The following is a 13,671-nucleotide window of genomic DNA, read 5'->3' on the forward strand; positions in this document are numbered from 1 at the left end:
AGGAATCATTCTCACATTTAGCTCCTATACTTTGGAATAGTCTTCCTGACAGTGTTCGGGGCTCAGACACACTCTTCCAGTTTAAGTGTAAATTAAAAACTTATCTTTTTAGCAAAGGCTACACATAACACACGTCACATATCATAAACTTGTGCTCCAGAACATCTGATCACATGCACATTATCAACTTGTGCTGTTAATATCATGAACAGCAGCTACGCTAATTTCTCTCCACTGCTTCTCTTTCTCTCCCTATCCCGAGGAATCCTGTGGTTTGGCAAGCTCCAGTCACGTCCCACCTCATGAAGATTATGGACCCTTAAAAAAAATAGATGTGCAACTCGCAAATTTCCCGTATCTCCCAGAGACGTACCAGTGCCAGCTGAATCCCACTTAATGTGTGGAGTTTTGACATTGGACCTCCTTGAGTGTTTAAAGGCTCTGGCATGGAGAAGCTGGTGTTGGATTTGTGATGATCACAATGTTGAGCTATTTTATGAGTTGCTCAGTAGCTCCTTATTTTTTATAACCACAAATAACTGTATAATACTGTAGAAAGAACAGTACTTATAATCCTCATGTTAGTTCTCACTCTCCAGTGTTCTGTATTGTTGAAAGATTTATGATCACACTCTTGATGTCACCCAAATGAGGATGGGTTCCCCTTTTGAGTCTGGTTCCTCTCAAGGTTTCTTCCTTATGACATATTTTTCCTTGCCACATTAGCCACGGCTGCTTATCAGGGATAAATGCACACCATTCACCTTGACTGTTGATTTCTGTAAAGCTGCTTTGAGACAATGTCTGTTGTGAAAAGCACTATAGAAATAAACTTTACTTCACTTCACTTGATCTGACCTGAAGATCTTCCTTGACAAGTGTCAGTTTGGTGGGACTTCGGTGAACTACGTAGGGCACATTGTGTTACACAATGGAATATCCACTGAACCTTCTAAAATCGATGCTGTTGTATCCTGGCCTCAGCCCCAGACTGTGACAGAGCTCACATCTTTTCTAGCGTACTGTGGGTATTATAAGCATTTCGTGAAGGATTTCTTGAAGTTGTGTCGAATTGTTCCTCTGCAGGTACTGCAAATAATATAAACAAAAATCCACCTGCCAAGGGGCGTAAGGGCTCTTTGTCAGACTTTGTCTGCAAAAAGGAGAATGGGGAATGTCTCTTACCCTTGTGTGATACAACAGGCCAGGGCACATACGTATGTCGGCTGTTCCTAAAGCGTACTCTCATGCTAATGAAGTAGCTGCAAATCACTTATCTGTGCTTAGTCGAAGTGAACTTCAAACGGCCCAGAGGAATAATGGAGTGTGGAAGGCTATTTGTGATAAGAAACCTTAGAGTAACATCCAGAAGAAACACATGAAGTGTGATGTAGATGTAAGATATGCGAACGCTGCATCAAGAGGAAGACTTTGCCCCAAAGAGCTGCTCTATTGTCTCACATGCATAGTTCAGGACCTATGGACCTGGTATGTATTGATTTTCTCTCCATCGAAGCCGATTCTCAGAATGTGTGTAATGTATTGATGGTTACTGACCATTACACACGTTACGCGCAAGCTTTTCCCCCGAGAAACCAGAAAGCTTCTACAGTGGCAAAGACTTTGTGGGAATAGTATTTAATAAATTAATTAATCTGACATGCTGACTATGCTAGGCGGGATGAAATCTAGAACCTCACCTTATTACCCACAAGGTGATTCCAGCCTGAACGATTTAACAGGACCTTGTTGAACATGCTGGGTACCCTTAAGCCTAGTCAGAAAATAAAATGGAGTCAGCACATAGCGCATCTGGTACATGCGTATAACTGTACTTCGAACAAAGCTACTGGTTACTCTCTTTATTTTTTGATGTTCAGCAGAGAGGCTAGATTACTTGTTGATATTTGTTTTGGTATCTCTGCTGATAATACATCACCTGTGTCGTACTTGAAGTATGTGTCCAAGATGAAGCAGGAATTACAGACAGCTCATCAGCTAGCTCAGGCTGAGAAGCTAAATCAGATTAATAAAGCAAGGTATGATCAGAAAATTCACTACCATAGTTTGAATGTGGGTTAACGGCTTACTGTGAGGCTGTAATTCTTCAGATTCAGAGTGTGTGTAGGGGCTAAATCTTTACTTGAAGCCCGCAGTGATTGCTAGACTGGGCACTTTATTGACGCGCATTTGTTGTCCATACATACGAAGAGAAGTTCGGATTTATTCACGATTGATTCTTTATTCTCACCATATTGTTGCAATAATCCATAAAGATACACATATATCCACAAATAAGGTACAAAACACACAATAGGTGCCAAGGTTACCCAATGTAACACACATTCAGTGATCTCTTCAAAGCGGTCAAAAATCTATGTGTGCTCCCCCTCCGTCAAGCAACACCTGATGCCCACATAAGCGTTCCTACACTGTAAACCCTAGTTCTGTCATTACTTAAATAATCAAGTAATCTTGAGTTGACACTACTTGAAATTTTGTATTTTCTAACCCTAACTCAAAAATATAAGTTAGATTAACTTACTTAGCTCCAAAATACTTCAACTTAAAATTTTGACTGTTATGAACTCAAAATCCTGATTCATAAAAATAGCCACTCTGGTCTCCTTTCATGGTGATTGGTTATTTAAGGACTTCTGCCTGGCAACAAGAGAACTAATGCAGTGATTGGTAGAATAATCCTATAGGCGGTCCTTAATGCCTGTTGCTGAGGCCGGAAAATTCTGGAATTGTTCTTCTCGTCTTTCGCCATTTTAAACTCGGTAAGTAAAGTTATTATGCAGAAATTAACTTGAATATATTATTTTAATTGTCAAATATGTTTAAAACTTAATTTTACATTTTACAAAGAACCGCCCAGTCATCCTTACAAATCTTTCAGACACGTTGTGTTTCCCATTTGCTAACTTTGCTAACATCGCTATCAATTTTGTGAACATTATTTTAGAAATCATATTGAGAAACTGAATTTGACTTGAAAGATGTAAATTCTTTATACATTAGTTAATCGTGTGTTTTTAGGAAGAAAAAAGTGTCCTTTAGCAGTCCATCTTCACATTTATCATCAATAATTAATTGTCTAGCTAACCTATCCGTTTTTGCTGGTTTAGGCTGGTTTAAATGAAACAGTAATTTTGAATATTACTAATTATAATAAAATATAATTTTCTTTATGATGTTTTGTACAGCAACTTGAGGTAAGTGATTATTAGTCTCATTTACTATAAGACAACTTGAAAGCCTTTCATGTTTTCAACATTCATTTCAAATTAATTGTGAATGGTTGTGGCATTAATGGAATTGTATGTTTTCTTGTAAAGTCAGCCCAGCCAACTGAGGTCCGAACCCTTGTGCTGCGAGGACTGCCTGTCCTGCTCGGGGATGATGAGTCTGCTTTTTTTAAGTCATGTTTGGTAAGTTCATCTGATTATAACCTGTTTACATTTTAAGAGCTACCTGTGCTCACAGCAGTCTCAGTATTTCAGGATCATGTTGATTTTAAAGCAATAGTTCACCCTAAATGAAAATTTGCTTAAGATGTACTCATCTTACAACACTCTCAGGAAACAAAGGAACAGAATTGTCAATGCCCTGACAAAGGCATTGTCAGTGCCTTTTCAAAAGAAAAGAGTAAATAAGGTACAAGAGTAAATAAGGTACAAAAATTGGCTGCCCTGGTCACATGTATGTATGTATGTATATATACATTATTACACATGTATATTTGTTGCAAAACATTTATGAATAATAAAAATACATTTATATATGTAAACAATTTGCTTTGTGCTTACTTGTGTGTGGCTAATGTGGTAGTATGTGGCTGATAACAATGTCAATATAAGTGATGTGCATATATTTAGTGTGAAATCTGCTAAATATGCATTGATGTTCTACAATAAATGCATGACCACAATATAGATTTATTCTTGTCTTCACTAGGTGTCTGATCATCGCAATTCTATCCTTGATGTGCCAGTGGGGATCTTATTTGAGCACACCGATCTTCAGCCCCCCAACTCCTTGCATTTCAATTCCTCGATTAGCATAATTCTTGAAGGTCAAATGGTGATGGACAAGATGCTGGACCTCACACAAGCAATGTGTGTCCTCTTTGGGCTAATTTATGCGTTAGACCTGAATTACCCCAAATCCCTTGCAAACACTTTTGATTTTATAGCCCAAAGTACAGTCTTTGGCAAACCAGCTTTACTGTTAAAAATGTTTAGTTGTTTATGTGCACAAAGTTGCAGCAGTGATGTTGTGCAGAAGTTAAGGTGATGTTAATTCTGATGGTTTTTTTTATTTACACTGAAATTTAATTCATTTATCTGTACATTTTTGTAGAGTGTGGCTGTGACCAGTTGTGTTTTATTTATTGAAATTTAAATGTTTTAACGTATAAACAATACATGTTCAATGTTCAATATGATGTTCAATGTGTTTTTTGGACTGAATAAAGATTTAACAGTCAAAAGAACAATAATATTAGTCAATTCAATTTATAATCATTTGCAATTTCAGTTTAATTGTTAAGTTGACTTGAATATGTAAGTAAGTGAACTTAATAGTTTAAGAGCAAATTATAAAACACCAAGTTAGATGAACTTAACAATTTAAGTACAGTCTACATGAGCACCAAGTTAAGTGAACTTAACAATTTAAGTACAGTCTACATGAGCACCAAGTTAAGTGAACTTAAATAAACAAGTTAAAGAAAATCCATTACTCAATTCAATTGAGTAAACGAGTTTACTCAATAGGTTGAGTTCATTGAACTTATTAGGGTTTTCAGTGTACCTATATTACGTGAACCCAGGTAGGTTAGCGTGACACCTATTGTCCCAATTAAAAACAAACAATAAAAAACATGAAACCAGATGGCTCCCACAGTGTGAGTTTGGGTTTCATGCTGATGATGTTGCAAACATTTCTTCTCAAGTGAATGAGGAGATACAGAACAAAACCCCTGTAGAATGCTGTAGAGTCTGGTGATGCTCGCAGTGTTTTAGAAATACCAGTAATTCCATGTCAGAGTGAAGTTCTCGATGTTCAGCTAGAAGCTGAAGATAGAAATACTGAGGTAGATGTTACTCTGTATGTGCCGACAGCTAGAGGCATTTACATTAGCAAAAAGTGACTGCATTGATGAAGTTCATCGTGGACTCATGGTGCTGAGTTTGTTCTTGACTGGACACATCTGGTTTCATCGTTGGACTTTGATCGATGAGTTTACGACGTGTGCCAGGGACTGATCGAGACCGAAAGCTGTGCATTTATGCCATGAGTGTTTTCAATGTTGGCTCGTTATCATCGGATGGCTGTAAGTTAATACATTTTCATGACTCGTCAGCTGTGAATGTGCACCAACGAACTGGGCCCCAACGAGTTACATTGCAAACATTTGCATAAAGGACTGGCAGAGACATTATAAAGTGTGGATCACGGGTTTCTTTCTAAAAATTCATGTCAGGCTTTTGATATTTCCTTCTGGTTTCTAAAGTGTGTTTCTAAACTATGGCAAGGTTGTGAATTCTCAGCTCATTTGTTGAAATATAAATAGGATCTGTTTCACATAACTCAGTTTTATAGTGATTGTTAAGTGATATATTTGTATAAGGGAAAAAGAAAGTAATTTACAACTGTTTGAAATTTAAAACACCGCAAATTCACCATTTAACTGCCGGGAACCTAGGTTTTTTGCTTTAGACAGCATTTAAATAAACCCCTAAGAAGTGGGTTATATATTGATTGCAGTTCCAAGAGCCAGTGGATCACCTGTGAAAAAATTTTATGTCAGAGAAGACAACAAGAGCAGAGATAGGCATCATCCAGTATGTTTTGGAAATGAGAGACTGCATAGAGAGAAACAGAAAGATGGCCCAGAAGAACCTCCAGCAGGCACAAAAAAGTCTAAAAGACCTGGTGCAGTCAATAGACCAGTCCTGAGAACTTTAACCAAGACAGAAGGTACTCTTGCTGCTCCTGGCATCCACTAACAATCTTCTCATTTCCCTTCTTCTCGTAACCCTTTATCACACTTGAGAAAAGCATCCAGACCATATACAGCATTTCGGATCTGGCTGTGACTTTTCCAGTTCATGGTCCTACCGTTTGGCCTACATAGGGTGCTTGCAGTCATTCAAAGGCTAATGGACCAAGTCTTTAGAGCAGGGGTGGTCAGAGACAGAGAGACACATTTTTTTACTGTGTTACCGCAAAGAGCCACATCATACACATGGGCACACATGAACATCACCCATCCCTTCCTCTTACACACACACACACACACACACACACACACACACACACACACACACCTCTGTTCAGCCAGATTTATAGTAAATGTCACACACCAACATAATGACAGAAATTGACTCCTACAGTTTTAAGACCACAGGCCAGTCATTTTCAACAATGAACATTGTGTGCACTGTCTCACACACACACACTTAGTTTAAACAAGTCCACGAACAGAAATATAATAATTTACAATAGCGTTTTTCTTTTACTATGCATGTTACTTAGTGGGACTTTTTCAGTTCCGCTGGCCAACCTACTAAGCAAAACCACAAGCAACCTGATACAGTGGACTGAGGAATGTGAAGTGGCTGTCAAACATTAATGAAGAAGATGTATTCTAGCCCTATTTCAAAGAGTCCAGATTTTAGGAGAAGATTCATTGTCCAAGTGGATGCTTTTGCAGTAGAAATTGGCCAAGGAGATGCTGTCCTGGCCCAAGGAGATGCTGGTGCAGAGAGACAATCTCATTCCTGAGCTACCAAGTGAAACCCAGTACTCCACAGAGGTACTGTTCCCTGCAGCCATCAGATTTTGTGGTAAAGCACAACCAGAATCTAAAAGCCGTCTACCTGGTCAGTTCCCTGCCTGGAAAAGGGGGAGGTGATGTGACAGAATGACTTGTCTAATTAGTGTGCTTGTGGTAGCATTAGCGTAATATTGTGGTCAGGCTAAAAAGGTGCCAGTGTTGCACAGCCCCTGTGCAGAGCAACCAGAATCCAACGACTCCATTGTTTTCCTGTAGGGGGAAAATGGAAAATGTGTTATTAAATTATGATTAAGGTGGTCACATGACCCTTAAAAAATGGCAGCTTAAGAGTTTTGCTACGCTTTAGAACTCTGTATTTTTTTTTTTAGCCCCATTTTCTGTATAATTTGTGCTATTTCAATAGTGTGAAGGGAGCTGGAAAGTGGTGGGGATAAGGATTTTCCTATTTTTTCGTCAACAAGATTACAGAAAAGTAAAGAGAAAAAGAAAAACCCAGTGACGTTGAAGGGGAAGAGGCTAGTGCTAGCCTACAATCGGACACTTAACTTATTTTGAGTGATATAAGGGCTGTGGGTACCTGGCTGGACGGTATTGAGGGACAGTTAGGAAAAATTTAGCTTTTCTGTTGCAGTCCTCGAGAATGCATTCGCTGCTCTCACTGTACGAGTCACTGAATTCGAGTATGAGTCACTCAATTAACACTGAACGCACAGCCAAGGAGTGTTATTGTGCGGTTCCTCCGCTTCCCAGTAAGAGAGGCGGTTTTGGGAGCTGCCAGGAAAACACCGGTAAACCATAGTGGTGCCACGTTACGCTTTTTCACAGACTTCCCAGAACGGTGAGCGTTTGGAGGCGTATGTAAAAGAATGGTGGATCGAGGGGTATACTGTTGCTTTTGCTTATCCAGCTAGACTCTGCTGTTAAACAATGGAAAGATAATTTTATTTGACACTGTGGAGGCAGCTACTACGTTTCTGGACGCAGCCGAGTGATCTCTTGCTTTTCCGTAGACAATAAGATTATTCCCTTTTTTTCCCATTCCTTTAATCACTTCGAGTAATCACTTACTAACCTTGAACACAGTTATATGGCTTTCTCAAGGTGTTGCAGGACCACTCGTTGGAATTTTGTTTGTTGGGACGAACTTCGGTTCTCTATTTAGGACTGTTATGCCGGTTCTGCACTAAAGTTTTTTATTTTTTATTTTTAAAAAGCCATTTAAATACATGTCCACATTTTTTTTTCTTCTCTTTCTTTATAGGTTGTATTGAATTAATATTTTTTTTTATTATGGTTATTAGGGTGGACTTTATTTGTTTATTTCTAGGAGTTTTTAGGGGGTTCTTCTGTCTGTCGTGTTTCTGGGTGGTCAATGGAGGTGTTGGTGGATGGTGTGTGTGACGAGTTGATATGTGAGCCCTATCATTTGGGGATAGGGCGGGGGGTTGGCAGGGATTATTGTTTATGTTTAGGAGAGCCGGTTATGTTGTCTTAGTCTTACTTCTGTCAGTCCACAGCATTCGAATACATTACACAGCACTGATGTCAGGTTTATTTCTATATTGCTTTTCACAACAGACATTGTCTCAAAGCAGCTTTACAGAAATTAATAGTCAAGGTGAATGGTGTGCATTTATCCATGATGAACAAGCCGTGGTGACTGTGGCAAGGGAAAACTCCCTTAGATGTCATTAAGAAGAAACCTTGAGAGAAACCAGACTCAAAAGGGGAACACATCCTCATTTGGGTGACATCAAGAGTGTGATCATAAATCTTTAAACAATACAGAACACTGGAGAGTGAGAACTAACATGAGCACTGGAATGTAAGATTATAAGTAATGTTCTTTCTACAGTCTTATACAGTCATTGTGGTTATAAAACTAGGAGCTACTGAGCAACTTATAAAATAGCTCAACATTTTCAATCATCACAAATCCAACACCAGCTTCTACATGCCAGAGCCTTTAAATACTCCAGGAGGTCCAATGTCAAAACTCCACACATGTAGTGGGATCCAATTGGCACTGGTACGTCTCTGGGTGGTACGTGTAGTTTGCGAGTTCCGCATCTATTTATTTAAAGGTCCATAATCTTCATGAGGTGGGACGTGACTGGAGCTGGCTAAACCTCAGGATGCCTCGGGATGGGGAGAGAAAGAGAAGCAGTGGAGATAAATTAGCGTAGCTGCTGTTCATTATATTAACAGCACAAGTTGATAGTGTGCATGTGATCAGATGTTCTGGAGCACAAGTTTATGATATGTGACATATGTTAAGTGTAGGCTTTGCTAAAAAGATAAGTTTTTAATCTGCACTTAAACTGGGTGAGTGTGTCTGAGCCACGAACGCTGTCAGGAAGACTATTCCAAAGTATAGGAGCTAAATGTGAGAATGATCTACCACCTTCAGTGGACTTTGCTATTCTAGGAACTACTAGAAATCCAGAGTTTTGAGATTTCAGGGAGCGTGACGGATTGTAGCGTGTTAAAAGACTGGAGAGATACATGGGAGCTAAACCATTTAGTGTTTCATAAGAAAGAAGCAGTAGTTTGTAGTCGATTCGAAACTTAACAGGTAGCCAGTGTAGGGACGATAAGATTGGGGTTATTATTTCCTTAAGAACTCTGGCTGCCACATTCTAAACTAACTAAAGCTTGTTTATTAATAATACAGGACAACTACCTAGTAATGCATTACAATATTCTATTCTGGAGGTCATGAACGCATGGACGAGCTTCTCTGCATCAGATATAGATAACATGTTTCTTAGCTTAGAAATATTTCTAAGGTGAAAGAAGCCTGTTTTTGTAACTAAAATAACTCCCAGGTCTTTTACCGTTGAACTAGTAGTTACTAGAAGTAGAGAACAGGAAAACATTAGAGAAAGAGGTTAAAAGTTTGGAATTGATTCATAAACTTTCACCCCTGCAAAACAAGTGGAATCTTCTATTTGCAGCCAGATCTAAACTAAACTTAAACTATTCAAAACATGTAAATAGTAAGTGATGTTCAGCAGGCAAAGGTTTTATCAGTATGGGATTGAAGCTAGTCATCTCTTGGCATTTCGACTCAAATATGAACAGGCTGAAGGTTCATTATGGCCATTGAAACCGCTGAGGGAGTACTTTCACATGATCCAGCTGAAATAAACTCTAGTTTTAAAGATTTTTATGAGAATCTGTACACTTCCTCTTGTGCACCCCAAGACCCTGCCACTTTTATTGGATAGGATACCCCTACCCTCAATCTCGGACGAGGACCAGGCCTTTCTCAATACCCCTCTGACAAAAGGTTAAATCTTTGCCGCTCTTCAGTCTATGCCTAGTGGGAGGGCTCCAGGGTTGGATGGCTTCCCTCTGGAATTTTACAAATGGCATGTGCTGTCCCCTATTTTCATGCCAGTAGTTGATAACCTGATAGTCTGGCAAGACTGCTTCAATTAGCTTGATCCTCAAAAAAGGAAAGAACCCATTAGACTGTGCCACATATCACCCAATCAGTTTACTTAATGTAGACTTCAAAATTGTGGCAAAGCCTTAGCTCGTCACCTGAAGAAGATTTTACCTAAGATCATTAAACCAAACAAAACTGGATTTATTAAATCCTGTTATGGTTCAGACAACGTTCGTCGTCTGTTGAACATAATACAGCATCTGACTGTAGATGGTGACCTGGCTGCTATAATATCTCTGGATGCAGAGAAAGCATTCAACAGGGTTGAGTGGAGGTTTTTATTTCAAGTGTTGGACAAATTCAATTTGGGCTCTAACTTCATCAAACTAGTGAGACTTCTTTACTCTAGCCCGTCAGCTGTGGTTAATACTAACGGTTTACTATCAAGTAGTCTTTCGATCCAAAGAGGCTGCCATCAGGGCTGTCCCCTGTCGCCACTCTTGTTTGCCTTATATATTAAACCTTTGGCAGAAAGTATTAAATTAAACACTCTTTTGGCTTGGGACGATTGTATACAAATCCCTCATGATTTCTTTAGCTGCAACTGTCCCAGAGCTAAGACACACAATGCCATCTTGGTGTGTGTCAAATGGATTCAGCATGCAATCTAGGGTGGAAATTATTCTGGTCACAGCCTTTTCATCAGCATGAATTTGTGTGCTGTCAATGTCTTTACGTTTCCTTATATTGGGAGTTTTACCATTTGCCATTGCCTCACATTGTCTTGCTATGGCAGCCCTTTCATGTTGAGACAATATCCAGCGTCAACATTTTCATCAAATTTTTCATTTGCGCACAGAACATCCATGGTTCTGTCCTGGAATGCACATTTGATCTCATGAATGACATCCATACACTTATTTCTCTCCTCTGGTGGCAAAGAGTCTAAGAAGGTGAGAAATCCAATGTGTTGCAGACTCTCATATAGAAGTTTGTGTGCCCTCATGCTGCGACTGCAGTGATGACCACTGATCACTCCACTGATAGATCCTGGGGCAACAACTTCAGACTCAATGAGTATGTCTTGCAGTCCTGCATCTCCAAACCGTTTTCCTAGAATGCTCAGGTAGGACATGCATGTGTGAAATTCACCTAGTCTAATCACTATACGCTGAGTAAAGTCATTGTCTTTCCAGCGGATCTGCTGAGCTTTGGCATATATAGCTTGGTCAAAAACTAACACTATATGGTCCAATTCTAGCTGATCAGCAATTTGGACACTTCATCAATTGTGTTTACTGTTGACATCTCTGTTGGTAAAGCCTCAATGACTGGAAGACAATATAGTGCTGACTTTTGCAGAGTGCCATCACCTTGAAGCAATGTATGGAAACCTGTCCAGCTTGGGATTGTGCATCTTTCAGCATCTATGGACCTTAAAAAAAAACATATGCCAGTTCAGTTTGTGCAGCAGACATTGTGTTCAACTTGTATGTGTCTACCTGTAATGGAACACTTTCATGATGAAAATTTCTTTGGTCCTTGCTTTGTAGACTGGTGATACTGTTTGATAGGGAGGCAAGGGGGTGCTTTGAATGAGGAAACTCCCTTTTTGCAAGATACACAATGTCTTGACAAATAGATATCACTTTTAGGCTCAAATCATCTGTAATATCAACCTAATGGGCCAGTGTTGGTTCCTCAGTTGCACCAATAATCCAGGAAATTAGATTGTACAGTTCGAGTGGCACAACAGATTTTGCTTCACTCGCATTTAAATCATCTGATGTGGGTGGCAATGGACATGTCATACTGGAAGAGTCACATAGGAGCATCTTTAATATTAATGCTGCACTATATTGTGTCCTTGTGTCCTCTGTAGTATTGATAGAGCCCACTGAAGTTTGTCTTTGAGGACCGGCTGTTTTACTTGACGTGTTTTCACCGTCACTTTGGCTAGTTACCTCAGTTGACTCTTGTTTCTGTACCTGATGGATGAGGGAGCCTGTTGATCAGCTTATCTGCAGACAGTGTCTCAACAAAAACCAGCTCACTGATGTTGCGCTTGTACAGAAGATCTTGTAGCCGACATCGAAGGTTGGCTCATTTCTAAAAAGAAAACACACAAAAGATTATATAAGATATTACTTTGTTTCATAACTTTTTCACACTGGCTTCCATTTTAAATATACAATATTATAATTGGTAATAAAACATTACTTGTTCATTCACCCCCTCACAAACCACTACACATTTGATCATATTGAATAACTGAGTTGTGCAGTCAAAACTGTGTTTACAGACAAATATACAGACTATGCAGATAGATGTTAATTAATTTTTAATTATTATTTGATAATGCAATATATTAACTCACTGTTCTTCTGAGGTCCCAGTTACTGTTCCAGTAGACTTCGTCAAGAACCTGGTGTACTGTCTGCAACAGGACTTGTGGTATCGCACCTCCAGAGAAACGCAGTCTTTGTGTTGAATATGCACAGGAATGCTAGTGTCTTCCTTCATTTCAGCAGCTTTCAGCTACTGGCCTGTAAATAAATATCATATCATACATTACAAAACGAGATTGTAAATAAAAAACATTATATAAAAACGAGTAACCGTTAAACAATATTGAGTATTTTGGTTGTAGCTGTATGCAAAACAATAAATAATTTGTAAACATTACATAAATTATGTAATTGTAATTAAAATGTAGCCATAATATCCAGCATATAGCATAAAACTTTAAAGTTAAAACTTGTGTGTGTGTGTGTGTGGGTGCCCACCTGCACACCACGTTTCTGCCTGTGAAAGATGGTCCTTCTTTCGTTTTCCTGCCACAGTAATGTACTTGTCCGTTTTCTTATAAATGATGCACAAGGCAGAAAGCACAGGACCTGCACAAGCTACTGGCCCGTCATGGACCTACGTTTCTTTTTAGGACATTCAGTTGTTGAGGTACTACTACTCGATGACAGACTGGTCTTTGTGAGCATCTTGAATTTCAGGATGCTGTATGACTCGTTTCTCTGCCGCATCCAGGCGCTTTTTGTCAATGAAACCCCTGTAGCAAGTGGAATGAAATCCAGCGTCTTCGGGAACATTTCCCGAACAAATTCAATTTCTAGACAATGTTTGTATGTTTCGGCTATTCTCTGATTCTCACCATGCAAACCAAGCCACCGTTTGACGCTATTTCTGTATGCATCCCATCGTGTGTGTGTAAAATCCTTCGTCTCTTCTTTCTTTATGGACGCGAGATGCATGTAGCATTGTTTATAATCCTTTTTACGGAGTTTAGAATGAGGTCTGACAGTAATTTCCTCTTCTTCGCTACTCGATGTTGACATCAAGGGCGCAGACATCTTGGATTCGTCGTTCCAAAAAGCGGCCACCTTATTGGTTGTGCTTCCCACACGTGACGCGAAGCCGAATCACTCATAAACAAAACATGATTACGCGATGAAGG

The 13,671-nt window shown here is 39.3% G+C and overlaps 2 long non-coding RNA genes across 4 annotated transcripts; one reads left to right on the plus strand and one right to left on the minus strand.

Annotated features, from left to right (window-relative positions):
• Positions 1–817: 817 nt before the first annotated feature.
• LOC124394279 lies at positions 818–6,292 on the plus strand. Its single transcript, XR_006927472.1, has 3 exons — positions 818–2,783; positions 3,342–3,434; positions 3,961–6,292. It is a non-coding gene; the product is annotated as an uncharacterized LOC124394279 (long non-coding RNA).
• Positions 6,293–6,463: 171 nt separating this feature from the next.
• LOC124394278 lies at positions 6,464–13,588 on the minus strand. 3 transcript variants are annotated; one of them, XR_006927471.1, is made up of 5 exons: positions 12,989–13,578; positions 12,580–12,748; positions 12,191–12,311; positions 11,576–11,637; positions 6,464–7,057 (listed from the first exon to the last, which is right to left on the minus strand). It is a non-coding gene; the product is annotated as an uncharacterized LOC124394278 (long non-coding RNA). The 3 variants fall into 3 exon arrangements; XR_006927470.1 differs by having other exon boundaries at positions 11,576–12,311; positions 12,989–13,588; XR_006927469.1 differs by lacking the exon at positions 6,464–7,057 and having other exon boundaries at positions 10,527–11,637; positions 12,989–13,574.
• Positions 13,589–13,671: the final 83 nt, after the last annotated feature.

Source organism: Silurus meridionalis, chromosome 12, assembly GCF_014805685.1.
Source record: "Silurus meridionalis isolate SWU-2019-XX chromosome 12, ASM1480568v1, whole genome shotgun sequence".
NCBI classification, from domain to species: Eukaryota; Metazoa; Chordata; class Actinopteri; order Siluriformes; family Siluridae; genus Silurus; species Silurus meridionalis.